Source organism: Ornithorhynchus anatinus, chromosome 4 (genome assembly GCF_004115215.2).
Source record: "Ornithorhynchus anatinus isolate Pmale09 chromosome 4, mOrnAna1.pri.v4, whole genome shotgun sequence".
Classification (NCBI taxonomy): domain Eukaryota; kingdom Metazoa; phylum Chordata; class Mammalia; order Monotremata; family Ornithorhynchidae; genus Ornithorhynchus; species Ornithorhynchus anatinus.
Window position 1 is genome coordinate 47,470,704 of NC_041731.1, and position 17,812 is coordinate 47,488,515.

Consider the following 17,812-nt stretch of genomic DNA (forward strand, 5'->3'; position numbering starts at 1 on the left):
CCAGGGGTCAGCACATCAGCCGAGACAGCTCGGCTCGGCGTGCAACATCTGGACGCACCCTTGCGTTTCTAATCCGCCCTTCCCAAGAACACCATTTAGACACGGCCCACGCCCACTTTAAACCGCCCGTGCTGGCATCCCTACTCACCCACGCATATGCTCCACACCCCTTCTCTGACAACGCCACATGCCCACCCTCATGTGCGGCTAGAACATTGTCCCACATTCAGGCAGTCTGTGGTGTCAGTATAGGGAAGGTGGCTGCCAGGCGATGGAGGGCGGGGATGGAGTTTGGGTGTGGGGAAGGGGGCGGAGGCCGACCTGCCAACTTTTCACCGTGTGCCAGGCGTGCGGAAAAGTGGGAGGGAGTTTGGTTGGGACTGACAGGCCTGCTGGACAGAGCTAACGGATCCAAGGATTTGGCTCTGGGGAGTTTTCAGCCCTGTTTGGAAGCCCTCACATGTCTTGTCGGAAGCCTGGGGTGAGAGGGGCTGGGAGTCAAGTGGGCCCCCGGAAGACCCCAGGCCGCATCGCCCCATGAAGTGGGCACCGGGACCCACTGCCAATGTGCTCCCGGTCAAGGACTCTTCCCCGCAGCTCAGAAAGTCCACCTGGCACCTGGCACCGCCACCCCCGCCGGGGAGCCCCTAGGGAGCTGAGTTTTGCAGGACCCTCCGTTCAGGACATGTCACCTCTCTCCTCTAAAATCTCCAGGGGTTGCCTATCAACCTCCGTATTAAAGAAAACTCTCACTATTGGCTTCAAAACTCTCCATCACCTGGCCCCTTTTTACCTCACCTCCCTTCTCTCCTACTTTCCCAGCGGGCACACTCCGCTCCTCTGGTGCTAACCCTTCTCAGTGGGGCCTCAATCTCGCCTGTCTCGCCAACGACCCTGGCCCATGTCCTACCTCTGGCCTGGAACACCCTCCTTCCTCAAATCTGCCAATCACTCTTTCCCCTTTCAAAGCCCTACTGAAGGCACACCTCCTCCAAGAAACCTTCCCAGACTAAGCCCCCCTTTTCCTCAGCTCCCCCTCCCTTCCACATCACCTCGACACGCTCCCTTTGCTCTCCCCCATCCCCTCCCCCACACATGTAAGTATATGTTATTAATATTATAATTCTATTTCTTTATATTGATGCCTGTTACTTGTTTTTATGTCTGACTCCCCCCGGCCCCCAAGCCTGTTGTGGGCAGGGATTTCTCTCTTATATGCTGTACTGTACTTTCCAACGCTTCGTACAGTGTTCTGCACACAGTAAGCGCTCAATAAATATGCTTGAATGAAGGAATGAATGAATTGGTGATGGATGGATGGATGAATGAATGAAAAGCAGCCTCGATCTCTCCGGCGGCCAGGTCACATGCAGTTGGTCTGCGGTCGATAGGTGGCGCTGCGGAGGAGATGGATGAGTGAAAAAGGAGCCCGCGAGGCTGGAACTGCTTCCAGCCGACCAGTCATTCGTTCATTCATTCAATTGTATTTACTGAGCGCTTAATGTGTTCAGAGCACTGTACTAAACGCTTGGGAAAGTACAGTACAGCAGTAGAGACAATCCCTGCCCACCATGAGCTCACACTTTAGAGGGAGTGAGACATATCAATACAAGTAAACTGGTATCAATATAAATAAATAAAATGACAGGTGATGATGATGGTATTTGTTAAGCTCTTACTATGTGCAAAGCACTGTTCTAAGCACTGCGGTAGATACAAGGTTATCAGGTTGTCCCATTTAGGGCTCACAGTCCAAATCCCCATTTTACAGGTGGGGTAACTGAGACACAGAGAAGCAAGCGACTTGACCAAAGTCACACAGCTGATAAGTGGCGGAGTGGGGATTAGAACCCACGACCTCTGACTCCCAAGCCCGTGTTCTTTCCACTGAGTGCTGTGGGGGGTAATACAAGTAAACTGGTACCAATATAAATAAATAAAAGGACAGATATATGTGTAAGTGCTGGGGATTTGGGGGGAAGCAGAGGGAGTGAGTCAGGATGACGCAGAGGGAGTGGGAGATGAGAAAAGTGGGGCTTACTCTGGGAAGTCCTTCTGGAGGAGTTGTGCCTTTCGTGGGGCTTTGAAGTGGGGGAGAGTAATTCTTCGGCAGATTTGAGGAGGGAGGGTGTTCTAAGCCAGAGGTAGGACATGGGCAGAGGCAGGGGAAGCTGCTTTCCAGCTTGCAGAGGCAAACAGAAGTCGAGTCCAGGGCCAGGAGCAGGGGCCAAGGGCAGAAGCAGGGGCAGGGGCAGGGCGTGGGCCAGGAGCAGGAGGAAGGGTCCAGAAGCAGAGACGAGGGGCAGAAGAAAGGTAAAGGCCAGGGGTTGGGACCCGGGGCAGAGACCAGGGGCAGGCAGGAAGTGCAGAGACCAGGGGGTAGAGGAAGGAGCTGAGGGCAGGGCCTAGGGCAGGGGACAGGGGTGAGAGGAAGGGGAGTGAGGAAGAATCCAGGATCAGGGACAGTGGCCAAGGATGAGAGATGTCTGGAACCCAAGGTAACAACACCACTGCCCCAGCTGGTGGAGTCGGGGTTTGTTGAAGGCGAAGTGGGATGGGGCCAGGGCTATGCAGTGGAGGGAGCTGTCTTGGGGAAGACAGGGAGTCGGCACGGAACTTCTCGCTCCTCCTGGGTGGTGGCAACAGGGTCAGAGGGTGGGAGAGCAGGATGCACCTACAGAAACCAGAGGAATGGATGGGCCAGAGATGGAGAGGTGTGGAGGAGGGCAGTGTGGGGAGACACGGACAGGGATAGAGTGGATCAGGGTGAGGCAGCAGGTTCAACTGAGATGTCCCAAGTTCCTTGGGACCTTTAAAGCTATGAGAAGCTGCTGGAGTTTGGAGTCGAGAGATGCAGCCCCTGAGGCAGTCAAGGGTCCAGGTGGCACTGCCCCACAACTGATCAGACCATGGTTTTAAGTGTCATCATGTGAGCAGGGTGAGGAAGGGTGGGAATTTTAGGGAAGGGGATCAGGCTGGATGTGAAGAGCTAACTAACTGGTCAGAAGGACCCATGTGGGGTCTAAAATGCCCTGCTCAGAAACTCTCAGCTCCTGTCAGAGCCCCTGTGTGTGTGTGACTTTGCCTCACAGCTATAACCCTCTAATAATAATAATGTTGGTATTTGTTAAGCCCTTACTATGTGCAGAGCACTGTTCTAAGCGCTGGGGTAGATACAGGGTCATCAGGTTGTCCCACGTGAGGCTCACAGTCTTAATCCCCATTTTACAGATGAGGTCACTGAGGCACAGAGAAGCTAAGTGACTTGCCCACAGTCACACAGCTGACAAGTGGCAGAGCTGGGATTCGAACGCATGACCTCTGACTCCCAAGCCTGTGCTCTTTCCACTGAGCCATGCTGCTTCTGTACCTATCCCTCCCAAACCCCTCTCTTGCCCATTAGCCCACACTAGGCAACTGGGGTTGCTCGGTGACCATCCTACCCATGCAAAAAAGATACTGTTTTCCTGATGGATTTGGCAGGTGCTGGCCATGTCGACAGAAGTGGGTGGAACTGGGGCTGAGGACAAGGAATCAATCAGCCAATCAACCAACCGACCGTATTTATTGAGTGCTTCCTGGGTGCAGAACATTGGACTAAGTGCCTGAAAGAGCTCAGGGAATCAGAGGTCGTAGGTTCTAATCCTGGCTCTGCCACTTGTCAGCTGTGTGACCTTGGGCAAGTCACTTAACTTCTCTGTGTCTCAGTTACTTCATCTATAAAATGGGGATTAAGACTGGAAGCCTCACGTGGGACAACCTGATAACTTTGTATCTATCCCAGCGCTTAGAACAGTGCTCAGCACATAGTAAGCACTTAACAAATACCATCACTATTATTATAATTACAGAATAACAGAATGGAGGAAATGATCAGCCGGGCAGGGGTAATTGGTAGGAGATGGCCTAGAAAGAGCAGAGAGGCATATCCTTCTTCCCAAAATCACCTCCTTCCCTATAATCCCCAAACTCTGCTCTCTTCTCTGATCCAGGTCTCCTCATACTCCCCTTCCCTGTAGAACCTATAGCATCCCATTCCTCTCTGCCCACCTTCTGTCCCCATGAAAGTTACCCCTTTTCCCTCTGTCTTAGCCCCATGGTTCATGGTTTTATTGTTGTACAGTACTCTCCCAAGTAGTTCAGTGCTCTGCACTCGGTAAGTGCTCAATAAATATGAATGAATGAATGAACTTTAGGTGTTCATTAAGCACTTACAATATGCCCTGCACTGTACTAAGTGCTGAGGTAGATACAAGATAATCAGGTTGGACACAGTCCCTGTCCCACATAGGACTCACAGTTTAAGGAAGAGGGAATAAGCTTTAATCCCCATTTTATAGGTGAGGAAAATGAGGCACAAATAATTTAAGTGATTTGCCCATGGTCACACAGCAGACAAGTAGCAGAGCTGGGATTAGAACCTAGGGATTAGACCCCTGACTATAATAATAATAATGTTGGTATTTGTTAAGTGCTTACTATGTGCAGAGCACTGTTCTAAACACTGGGGTAGATACATGATAATCAGGTTGTCCCATGTGAGGCTCACAGTTAATCCCCATTTTACAGATGAGGTAACTGAGGCACAGAGAAGTTAAGTGACTTACCCACAGTCACACAGCTGACAAGTGGCAGAGCCGGGATTCCAACCCATGACCTCTGACTCCCAAGCCTGGGCTCTTTCCACTGAGCCACGCTGCTTCTCTAAGGCCAGTGCTCTGTTTGGGGGGCGGGGAGGAGGGGAGCTGACCTTGCAAAGTGATCTGGTGGGGCTCAGTTCCTGGAGTTCACGCTGCAGACTCATCAATCCTGGGATTGGAGGGATAGGGGACTGTGGGGGAACCTGCATGATGGAACCCACTCAGACACATCACAGCCTGGATGTTTGGGAAGGAGAAAGGAGGAACATCCACAGATGGCTGTGCCTAGACTCACAGCACTAGCCCTGACTACCCTCCCTCCCCATGTCCTTGTCTGCCACTACTATGGCAGTCAGGCTGGGGGGTGGGGGGTGCACTAGGGGCAGAGGGACAGAGCCCAGCGGGGAAGGGAGCGTGTTTTAGTGGCAAAAGCACAGGCTTGGGAGTCAGAAGGACCTGGGTTCTAATCCTGGCTCAGCCACTTGTCTGCTGTGTGAACTTGGGCAAGTCATTTAACTTCTCTGGGCCTCAGTTACCTCATCTGTAAATAGGGATTAAGAATGTGAGTCCCATGAGGGACAGGGACTCTGTCCAACTTGATTAACTTCTATGTAGTCCAGAGCTTAAAACAGTGTTTGGCACCTAGTAAGCACATAACAAGTACCATTATTATTATTATTATTAGCCAAGATCTGAGCTCTGGTCAGAATGGGAGGCTTGGTAGGATTCTGGTTCAGCAGGTATCTCTGGTCCAAATCCACATCCAACTAGCTTCCTGTGATGTCTGAGACAACTGGTGATTGGAAATGCCATGGCTGCCAGCTCAGGGAGGAGGAGGGGGTTGCTCAGCCAGAATAGCAGTGCAGAGGGAGAGTGTATGGGGAGAGTGACCCCAGCCAGAGTCCAAGGACAGGGGTCTGAGAAGGGTGAGGCATTGCAAGACCCAGGCCCCACCCAGCAGCTGTGATCCAGCCCAGTATGGGGAACTGGGATGGGGTGGGGTGAGGGCCTCATGGAGAAGGTATGTGTTAGTAACCCTGTAGGGTTTTGGGGTAGAGGGAGCCACCAAAGCAGGAAACCCTTATGGAATGGGGAGACTGGAAAGGCAGGGACTGAAATAGGGAGAAGGGATAATAATCATAACACTAATAGTGATATTTGTGATATTTGTTAACTACTTACTAAGCACTAGGGTAGATAAAAGATAATCAGGTCAGGCACAATCCCTGTCCCACAGGGGTTTCCCAGCCCAAGGGAGGGTGAAAAAGAATCCCCATTTTACAGATGAGGAAACTGAGGCAGTAAGAAGTTAAGTGACTTGCTCAAGGTCACACAGCAGACAAGTGATGAAGCTAAGACTAGAACCCAGGTCCTTATGATTCCCAGCCCCATACTCTTTTTCCACTAGGTCATGCTGCTTCTCAGGTGTTGCAGAATAGAGAGGGAGTAGAGGGAAAGAAGGTTTAATCAGGGGTTTAATCGCCTCTTGGAGGAGAAGTGATTTTAATAAGACTTTGAAGGTGGGGAGAGTGAAGGTCTGTCTTATATGAAGGGGATGGAAGTTCCAGGCTAGAGGGAGGATAAGGGCAATGGGTTTGTGGTAAGATAGATGAAATTGAGGTACAGTGAGTAAGTTGGCATTAGATGAGTGAAGTGTGTGGACTTGGCTGTTGTAGGAAAGCAGCCTTACTGCACAGCCCAATTCTTGCTAAAATGGGGTTGCTTTGTGAAGAACATCTTTGTGAAGATGTACCCCAGACTGCTCTCCTAAAAGAGAGCGAGAGAAGAAAAGGCTGCTTGCTACTAGAACCTGGGAACCAGTAGAAGCCAGGGGTCCATCCCCCGGGACTCGTCTGGGCTGACGACCAGCCTATGGCTCACCAGTGAGGACAGCAGAGCAGCCAAAATGGACTAAAGCTCTAGGGAACAATGTTCTGGCCACTGTTATTGCCTGGCCTCTCAGCCCTACCTGCCAACCTGGTACCAGGAATATGGGGGTGGGGGGAGAGAAAGGGGCTGTTGACCTGAGGTTCAGGGCACCCAGAACTTAGCTGCCCTTTCTGGCTTGGTGGTGCTGTGCCCCTCCCCTTCCTACTGCCTTGCTCTCAACCAAAATGAGGGACCGGAGAAGGGTTTCCAAACCTGAGTCTGGTTGTTGGGTATAGTGCCAGTCCCCTGCCACCTCCTGCTCACTGGAAACAACCTGGATGCAGGTCCTGGACTGGGTCTGGCTCTGACCACCAGGCTGAGACCCCGGATGGTGGCGAAGGGAAGGGAAAGAAGCAATTTGGTCCCATCCCCAACCTCTTCCTGCCCCCAAAGCTAGAGTCAATCAATCAATCAATGGTATTTATTGAGTGCTTGATTCGTGCAGAAAATTGCACTAAGAACTTGGAAGAGTACAATTCAACAGAGTTGATAAACATGTTCCTGGCCCACAAGGAGTTCAGAGGGGGAGACAGACATTAAAATAAATTGGATATGGGCACAAGTGCAATTGGGCTGATCCCCAACAAAAATGTGCTCCTCTGGGAAGTCATAATGAGGGACCCCGGGGATGGATAACCGAGGGGGCTGTTGGAAGTACAGGGGAGAAGAAGAGCAGAGCCTTGTCCCCATTAAACGGCAGTGATGTATGAGCCACTGCAGGACTTTCATTCTCTCACTGTATTAGGGGTCAGAAATATGGCATAGTGGCTAGAGCATGGGCCTGGGAGTCAGACAGTCATGGGTTATAATCCCAGCTCTGCCACTTGTCTGCTGTGTGACCTTGGGCAAGTCACTTCACTTCTCTGGGCCTCAGTTATCTCAACTGTAAAATGGGGATTGAGATCAGAAGCCCCACATGGGACAGGGACTGTGTCCACCACAATTCGTTTGTATCTATCCCAGTACTTAGTAAAGTATTTGGCACATAGTAAGCACTTAACATATACCACAATTATTAAATAGCTTCAGAGGCAGCCTATCTGCTCTGCTCCCTCAAGTCAGGAAACCTGGAGAACAACTGGGAGCAAATTCTCTGGGTATGAGGTTCCTGCTACTAAGTGGCATCACTCAGCTGGCTTCTGAAGAATCACCAGGTAGCTGAATTGCCAGAAAGCTGAAGTAGAGGGCCTTCACCATGTCACCATGTCTGTTGATTTGTAACAGCAGTCCTTCCTTTTCTGGCCATGGCTGCAGGGACAGGACTCCTGGACTTGCAGGACTAGAGCCATGCCTTCTGTCTCTAGCATGGTCTGGTAGACAGCTTTCTGAAACTCCATCGGCCTCTGCATGGCCCAGGCCCCCCTTGTCTATTTCCCCCCTGGTGTCCATGACCGGCTGTCACAGCTCCACTGGCTCAGAAAACTGCTTCTGGAGTGATGCTCTGCTTCCTAAAAGCCATGGCAAGCCCAGTCCATGCCCAGTCCATGATTCACCATGGCTCCTTTGTGTGGTTTTGGAGGATGGTGCCCTTGAAGCCGACATGGACTTGGCCCCTGAGGGTTTTCGTGGCCTCCATTACCCAGGTCGTGGGATTCTTGGTGCAGTGGGCTGTGTCCACAGAAAAGCGTCTCGTATGTGGTTGGAGCCACTTCACACTTCCCCTGCTTGATCGGACTCAGTTCACTCTCCTTCTTGCCTTTCTTTGTAAGATGGTGACTGAAAAATCCCCAGGTGTCCAGTTCACCCTTCCAGTTATACAGCACTGAGAGAAGGGGCCTCTCGCTGGAATGAAGCTGCTTCCCTGCCCCTGGGCTACTGAGACTGAGAGGGCCCTAGTCTAGCAAGGACAGATTAAGACTTTGGGGTTCTTAAAGCAGGCAAAATTGGGACCTCTTTGGGAGAAAAGTGGAGGAAAATAGATAAGGGAGAAAAGGGAGCGGGTGAGAGTGGGATAGGGAAAAAAAGGGAAGCTGATACCCTCAGCTTCTCCACAGCTGGCTCTTGCCTCTGCCACAGGCCAAGCAGCAGTGGGCAAAGTGCCAACTCAGGACAAATCAGCTGAGCCAGGCCCTCTGCCACTCTGGAGTTGGGGAAAGAGAACCACAGGTTTGTTTTCTGTTGTTTTTTTAATGGTCTTTGTTAAGTGCTTACTATGTGCCAGGCACTGTACTAAGAGCTTGGATAGGTTTGAGACAATCAGGTTTTAAAAATCCCTGCCCCACATGGGGCTCACAGGCTAAATCAGAGGAAGAAGGAGTCAATCCCCATTTTCCAGACGAGGAAATTGAGATCCAGAGAAGTTAAGTGATTTGCCCAAGGTTACAGAGCAGACATGTGAAGGAGTTGGGATTAGAACCCAGGTCCTCTGATTCATAGGTCTATGTTCCTTCTAGTAGGCCATGCTGTATGTAGGGTTTGCAGAGCCTCAGCAGCTCCCAAGTCCAAACACCTATCTTAACCCCAGACTACCTAACAGGTAGTCTGGGCAGGTGGAGGGGCAAGAAAGACTTCCATCTAGTGACACCCTTGGCCCCAGAGCCCGGGATAAGAGGAACTCCTAACCTTTCATTCATTCATTCAGTCTAATTTATTGAACACTTTCTGTGTGCAGAGCACTATACTAAGCGCTTGGGAAAGTACAATACAACAGTAAACAGACACATTCCCTGCCCACAACGAGCTTACAGTCTAGATGTGGGGAGATAGACATCGATACAAAACATAAATATAAATAAGTAAATTATAGATATGTACATAAGTGCCGTGGGGCTGGGAAGGGAGAAGAGCAAATAGAGCAAGTTGGGGCTATGCCGAAGGAAGTGGGAGAAGAGATAAAGTGGGGCGCTTAGTCTGGGAAGTTTTCTTAAGAGGAGATGTGCCTTCAGTAAGGCTTTGAAGTGGGGTAAAGTAAATTGTCTGTCAGATTTGAGGAGGGAGGCCATAGGCAGGATGTGGGCCAGGGATCAGCGGTGAGACAGGTGAGACCAAGGTACAGAGAGAAGGTTAGCACTAGAGGAGCGAAGGGAGTGAAGGACCTGGCCCCAAAGCCTGGTAGTACAGAGAAGTACAGAATAGTAGAGAGAAGCAGCATGGTATAGTGGATAGAACAAGGGTCCTGGGAATCAGAAGATCATCCCTGCTCCGCCATTTGCCTGCTGTGTGACCTTGGGCAAGTCATTCACTTCTCTGGGCCTCAGTTACCTCATCTGTAAAATGGGGATTGAGACTGTGAGCCCCTTGTGGGACAGGGACTGTGCCCAACCCAATTTGCTTGTACTCACCCCCCAGCATTTAGTACAGTGCCTGGCACATAGTAAGTGCTTTACAAATACTATAATTATTATTGTTATTATTATTACAATACAACAGAATTGGTAGACACATCTCTGCCACAGTGAAATTACAGTCTAGAGGGGGAGATAAACAATAATATAAATACATAAATCAATTATGGATATGTTCACAAGTGCAAGGGTGACGCAGAAGGTAGTAGGAGAAGAGGAAATGAGGGCCTAGTTGGGGTAAGTCAGAAACCTCAACAGTAGTGGTTATCATGGCAGCTGCAGTTGCTGGTGCTGAAGGTGATGAATACTGTCTCCTCTTCTTTAGTGACAGCAACTGCAGCACCACCCCTGCCCTAACTGCCACCACCACCACTTCAGCTGAACTGGCACATTGGGTGATTACAGAGTGTCCAGAAATGTGTAACTCAGCCACACCAGACATTCCCATCACTGGACCAGAAGACCCAGTTTAGGCATGGGTGGGGAGAGGGCTCGGTGGGTTACAATTTCTGTTTGGAGGGCAGCAACCTGGTCCCTCGCCCAGACAGAATTGCTGGAGCTGGGCAGCTACAGACAGCAGAGGATGGCAAGAGATGGCATCCATGATGGCAAAGGAGGAGAAAGAACTGTTTTCCCTCCCTTCCTCATGGTCCCTACGCCCGTCTCCTTTTACCCTCACTCCTCTATCCCCTCTCTTCTTTCCCTTCTCTCCTCTCTCTTGCCCTTTTCCCATTTCCCCTCATCTCCATCCCTGGCAGCAGCAATAGCAGAAGCAGCAGCAGTAGCAGTAACGTTTATTGACATGAGGAGCTGTAGCTGAGAGAAGCACTGTACAGGGCACTTGGGAACATACAATAGAAATAAAAAAGACATCATCCCTGCCTTTTAGGGGCTTACAGCAGAAATCAGGAGATGAGGATACCAACTGCCAAATACAAATAATTTTATGGTGTTGGTTAATGAAACAAATAATGAAACTCATGTGAATCAAGATACATTAAATGAAAAAATTGAATAAATCAATGTATTTAAGTGCTAAAGTTGGCTGATGGAATGGATTAACAAAGAGCCTTCTTCCTTTTTCCTTTTCTCTTCTTTCTCCTTTCCTTTCTCCCATCTCCTCCGTCTCTTTCTCCTCTCCCTTCTTTCCTTTTCCTGCTCTCTCTCTTTTCCCGGTCCCCTCTCCCTTTTAAGCCCCACTCCCTCAGAGTCTCTGCTTCCTACCCCATCTTCAAAAAATCTTCTTGCCCCTGCAATGTCTCCTGACTGCGGCTCCCTAACTCCCCAGTGTCTTCTCTCTCACCTCTCGGCCCCCTTCTCAGAGTCCTATAGACACGAATTCCAGCCAAGTTCCCTGGAGAGGCGAGTTACCAAATAAGCTTAGAGAGCTTCCCGGGGTTCAGGGAAAATTCAGCTTCCTGCTTCCCCAGCTGACCTAGCTCTGGGGCCTGGTCCTTGTCTTACTTATCCTGGTAGGTCATCCTGGCTCTGTTAGGGGTCTTGAGAGGTGCTTTCCCCCCACGTTCCACCAGGCTCCTGGTTCTGGGCCCGTTGAGGGTTTAGGGGTTGCAAAGCTGATTCAGGAAGAACTTCCGGGAGTGAAGGGGGATGGGGGAGCCTGCAGTGAGCCCCAGGCCTGGGGTAGGAATAGAGATCTTTAGGGAAAGAACAGACAGGGAGAGGACTCTCTGGAGTGGGTTTGTTACAGGCTGACCCAAAGCATGAGGGTGGATAAGATGACTCCTTGATGACTCTTTCTTCACCCATAACCTAGGTATAAGATAATACTCTCTATCTTTTACAGTGTGAGACCAATGTGAGACAGACTGGTCTAGCCCAACACTTATAGCAAGCACTCAATAAATCCCATTAATAGCATCATGGCCAGTGGAAAGAGTTCAGGCTTTGGAGTCAGAGGACCTGGGTCCTAATCCTGCCTCCTCCACTTGCCTGCAATGCGACCATGGTCATTTAGCTCTCTGAATCTCAGTTTCCTCATCTGTAAAATGGAAATTCAATGCCTGTTCTTACTATATAGTGAACCTTGCTTGGCATAGGGACTGTGTCCGACCTGATTATCTTGTACCTATCTTATTATTTAGTACATTGGCACATAGTAAGTGCTTCACAAATACTAATCAATTAGGCACATAGTAAGTGCTTCACAAATACTAATCAATTAGTCTATCAGTAGTATTTACTGAACACTTGCTGTGTGCCGATCACTGTACTAAGAGTTTGGGTGTGCAACGGAGTTGGTTGACACATTCCCTGACCACAGCAAGCTCACAGTCTAGAGGATATTGTTATAATTAACAGTTGTAGTAATATGTCTGTTAAGTACTTTGTGTCAAGCATTGTTCTAAGGGCTAGGGTAGAGACACAAATTAATCAGATTGGGCACAGCCCCTGTTCCACATGGGGCTCAGTTAATCAATCAGTCGTATTTATTGAGCACGTTCTCTGTGCAGAGTGCTGTACTAAGCGCTTGGGAGAGTACAGTACAACTAAACTAGTAGACACATTACTGCCCATAACGAGCTTGCAGTCTAGATGGGGAGACAGACTTTAATATGAATAAAAGACATTAATATAACTAAAAGTGCATTATATTAATAATTTTATTCATATTTTTATAAATAATGACTGAGTCCCCATCCCCTTTGCAGGAGGTCGGTGCTGGTGGATTTCTGGGTAAATTCCAGATGTACAGGATTAGGTGCAGGTGGGACCCATCCATACCCTTTTGCCCTCCCTCCCCTGCCTTTCAGATCTATTCCAAGCACCCCCAAATTCAAGGAACTTAGTAGAGTCCCTTCAGCCTCTGCGGGAGAGTCCATAATGGCCGAGACCAGCGGCATAGGGGGCAGAGAAATTAGGACCCCTCCCTCCGCTGGAGTGGTAAAGCAGAATTAGACTCCGTTTCTCTGCCAACGGCCAGCGGGCAGCAACCCGGGGTCGGGCAAACGGACTCCTGTTTGCTGGAGAGCTTTCCTCGGAACCCAGGCTTGCTTGTGCCCGACCTGGCCTGTCGCCCTGGGATGCTTGTCCAACCGCCCCGGCAAGTGCGGAGGACCTGTTGGGTCGCCCTCGCCCTTGCCGTTTGGCAGCTCCTGATCGCGGCCTTCCCCAGCTCCGGTTCCGTCCTCGAATCTCTCTCCGACCCTGCCCATCCCTACCGCCTCCTCACACACCATGGAATCATGACGCTGTGTTTTCTCCCCGGTTTTCGGATTTCCTGCGAAGACGAACAGAAGACACACATGCATCCTATAAAAACAAGCCCCGGCCGACACAAACGCGCATCAGATGCATTTATTTACAGACACGCTCATTAAAAAAAAAAAAAAAAGACAAAAAACTTAACAAGACACGGAATAATGACAGGAAAGGGCCAAACTCCAACTCGGTATGGAGCCGCGGCGCTGATGATAGAGATCAAATAGGAAGGCCACTAGCATCGTAATCTCGTCTGAGACGCGCCCCGCGGCACAAGACCCACTGCGTGGAGCCCAATAAAATTCCTTGTTTCGAGGAATGTGTATTCAATCCACGTAAACCTTCTTTCTGCCCGCTAGTCCTTCGTGTCCTGATGGGGGGCTGATGGCCTCGAAAGGGGTCTTTTAACCATCTCTTTGTTCTTTTCACACACGTCTCCCGTGGGGAAGCCCTCTGGCATCGTTTCTTTGGCTTTGTGGTTCGGTTTGCTTCTTTGAAGTGTGTGCCCCATAAATCTGACAGGAAGGCTGAATCTTCTCACTGATAATGCCTCGCAGGGCGGAGAAAATGCACACTTGAAAGGCACGGAAAAGTACGGGGTCAAGGAAGCCGCCTCGTGGGTGATGGTGGCACGCGGTTTCCATTGAAGCCTCAGTAGTGGCTCCAGGCTGCCCCAAGGAAAGGGGGCGAGAGGCCTCTCTGAATTTTTCTGTCTGGGGAAGGAGGAGGGGGTCTGAGAACAGCCATGGGATCCAGGTGGATCTTATAGGTCTGGGTGACCCAGAATCAGACTGACCAAGGGGGGGGGGGACCTGTCCCCACACTTTCTCCCCCCCTCCCCCCTCCGTCCCACCTCCTTACTGCTCTTGAAGACCGATCATTTGAGCTGTTGGCCTTCGGGGCAAACAGGAGGAGCATAGGCCGGAGGCGTGTGGTCTTCCCCACGCTGACCCTCTAATAATAATAATAATAATTGCGGTATTTGTGAAGCCTTTACTATGTAAAGAGCTGTCTGTCTCCCCCTTTTAGACTGTGAGCCCGTTCTTGGGCAGGGATCGTCATTTCTATCTGTTGCCGAATTGTACATTCCGAGTGCTTAGTACAGTGCTTTGCACACAGTAAGCGCTCAATAAATACGATTGAATGAATGAATGTGCCAGGCACTGTACTAACCGCTGGGGTGGATACAAGCAAATCGGGTTGGACACAGTCCCTGTCCCACATGGGGCTCACAATCTCAATCCCCATTTTACAGATGAGGTAACCAAGGCACAGAGAAATAACGTGACTTGCTCAAGGTCACATAACAGACAAGTGTCACTGCCGGGATTAGAACCAATGATCTTCTGACTCCCAGGCCCGTGCTCTATCTACTTCGCCATGCTGCTCCGTTCTTCCCTAATCCTCACTGACTATTTCCAGTGGAGCATGGAGTTCACTGGGGGACAGTGATCAATCGTAGCTCAGACCTGAAGATCCCAGAGGTATTCCTTGAGACTGACTTCAAGATAGGCTGGGGCAGAGAGGAGACTGTTAGCTCCGAAAGGGTCTCCCTTCCTGCTTATCAATGAGGGGGGACAGTCAGGCCCAAGAGACAGGGCACTATTCAGACTGGACCACTCTGTGAAGGGACCATCCCGGATGGCTTCTCTGGCTGGAGAAGAAATTTGTCAAAGTCAGGAGGTGGGTGGGAGTGGGGGTGGGGCGAGGGGGAGGGGTTTGCAGGACAGACCCTCACTAACTCTGACAAGCCCTTTATCAATCAATCAACCAACTGTATTTATTGAGCACTTACTATGTGCAAAGCACTGTACTAAGCTCTCGGGTGAGTACAGTACAACAGAATTAACAGACACACGTTCCCTGCCCATAACGAGTTTACAGACTAGAGAGAGGATGCCGAGGAGGTGGGACAGAGGGAGTTGGGACGGGTTGTAAATAACTAGAGCTGGGACTGGACTGGGCTGGACAAGGTTGCAAGATTGGTTGGGCTGGACTGGACTGGATTGGGCTGGACTGGACTGGAGAGAGCTGGAATGGGCAGGGCGGGGAGGGGCTGGGTGGTGCAGGGCTGAGCTGGCCTAGCTGGGCAGAGCTGGGCAGAGCTGGGCAGAGCTGGGCAGAGCTGGACCGGCCCTTGCGGGGCGGAGAGGGACTGGGTGGAACTGGGATGGGCTGGGGCTGGACTGGGGCTGGGGCTGGAAATTCCATTTGGGGTCTCTTGTCTCCACCTGCTGGCCGGGGGCGGCTGGGTGAGAGACGGACGGCTCCCGTAGAAAACTGGAGAGAAGAGCCGGGGGAAGAAAAGGGAGATGGAGAGAAAGCAGTCCAGAACCAACGGTCTGAATCTCTTCCCCCGCGCGCCATCAGGCTCACAGCCTCACATTTTCAGTCCCAGAGTCGTGCAGTCACCACGCGGGAGCCTCCACGGTCTCGGATTTCCGGGGGCAGGGACAGGGGTGGGCTCGCTGCCCAGCTCTAAATGAGACCTTACGGGGAAGGACCTGACCCCTTGACCCCTTGCCCCTCTCTCCCAGCGGCGGGTTTGCCCGCAGCAGTCTCTCCCGCCTGCCCCCTCTGCCACCGCCCAACCTCCCCCTTCTCGGAGCCGGCGGCCCTGGGAAGGGGTTGAGATTTTCCAGGGTCCTAATCCCCGGATCCTGGGAGCAAGGAGGCGGGGGCTGCCCTTTCCGCTCCTAGATGGGGCCGGGTAGGCCTTGTGCCCGGCCGGGACTGTGCTGCCGCTTTAATTTACTCCAACGCGCGGTAGAGTAGCGCCTATCCGGCCTCTGGGGTGCTCCTTGACCCAGTTCTTGGCTCAGGATCGCGTCTCGAGGAGAGAGACGAGGACGGGAAAGGGATGGGTTGGGGACGGGATGGCATAGGATGAGGACGGGAACAGGGACGGGGACGAAATGGGATGGGATCACACAGGGACGGGGACGGGAAAAGGGACAGGGTCAAGGACGGGGAGGCGATGGGATAGGGACGGAAAAGGATATGGGGATGAGGATGGAGACGGGGATGGGATGGGGCGGGAGCGGGGATCGAGCTGGGGACGGGGATGGGGATGCATTCATTCATTAGTATTTATTGAGCGCTTACTATGTGCAGAGCACTGTACTAAGCGCTTGGAATGTACAATTCAGCAACAGATAGAGACAATCCCTGTCTAATAACGGGCACACAGTCGAAACATTGAGAAGGGGATTGAGATGGGATTGAGATGGGGACAGGGACGGGGATGGGATAAAGGGGACCTGGAGTCCTGCCCCTTCTCTGGCTTCTGGCCCCAAGCCACGAAGAGGAGAGAATCCTGGGGCCGAAAATCCCTAAATCCCCAGGCTTCGGGGGGGGGGGGTCTGGAAAATCGGGGTATCCCACCCTTCCCCGAGCTCCGGAGCGCGAGTCCCGCACAGATCAGAGCAGAGATGTGGGGGCGCGAGAGGCAGAGGATGGCGGAGGCGGCGGGGTCAGTGAGAAAAACTAACGTTTCCAAAGCTCCTTCCTCTCTCCCATCAACCTGGGTTCTGGGTCCACTGGTGTCCCCCAGACCGTCTGCCTGTCCCCCACCCACGGGAGCCAAAGCAGCCCGGTTGAGAGTGAGGAGCAAAGGTCCCAGGGGACAGGCGGGGGCTTGTGGTGATGGAGACTTGGGAGCCGGTAAGGGCAGGGGCTGCTGGACCAAGGGTCGGGGCCTGTGGCAGGGGATCCCCGGGGGGAGCCGGCCGGACGGCGGGGCGGACACCGGGTTCCCTTGTGCGCGATCGGTCCGCCCGGGCTAATCGTCCCCTGTCTCCCTGTCCGGTCCCTGCTCCGGCCCCTGCGGCCCCCAGCCCCGACCCCCGCCCCTGCCCCAAACCCCAGCCTTCTTCCCCCGTCCTCGGCCCCCTTCCCTTGGCCTTCTGCTTCGGCCCCGACCCCCATCCCTCTGGCCCCCGCCCCGACCCCTGCCCCCGCACTTTTCTCTCCTCTTCCACTCATGTGTCTCGACTTCCTCGTTTCCGATTCTGGTTTCTATTTTCTTTCCTATATCCCTCCTTCCTTTTTTTTTATTATTATTTTCTCTTCCTTGCACAATTTACTCGTCCCTTTTCCGTTTTCACCAGACCAGTTTTGGCTCCCTACACCCGCTGGTTTTTCTCCATCTTCACTCTCCCCGATCTGCGCCTCGCTGCTCGGGAAGCTCCGTTTCGGGAGCCGCCGGCCCGCGGCTGGAGAGCCCCCGGCCCAGCGCTCCTCCCGCACCGCCTGCGCGTCCCGGTTTTGGGAAAGCGGCTGTCGCTCTGTCCCGGCCCGGGCTGTAAAGGACGGAGGCGGGCCGGGTAAATCTGTGGCTCTCCCCATTCTCCAGACCCTTAGTTTCCCCAGAAACTCCGCTTGGGAGAGGGAGACCCAGAGAAGGGCCCACCGCCCGCCCCGCATCGCCCGCCGCCAGCCCTTCCTTGGGTGGAGGGTCACCAAACCCCCAAAGTCTGGCCGGGTCCTCGGAAATTGCGCCCCGGGAATAGGGGCTGCTCCTCCATTCCCGCCGGGACCCTTTGGACCGGGCCGGGGGCGGGGAATGGGACCGGACCTGGCCCCGGCCGTAGGGAACGGACTGGAGCCGGACCGGGAGCCGGGCGGCCGGGACAATCTAATTCGGCCACGCGGTCCTTTCCTGTCTCCCCTGTGCCCCGCTCGCCCGCGGGTTCGGGGCTTCTTTTCCGACTTTAAAATCAGAGAAAATAAAAATATGCG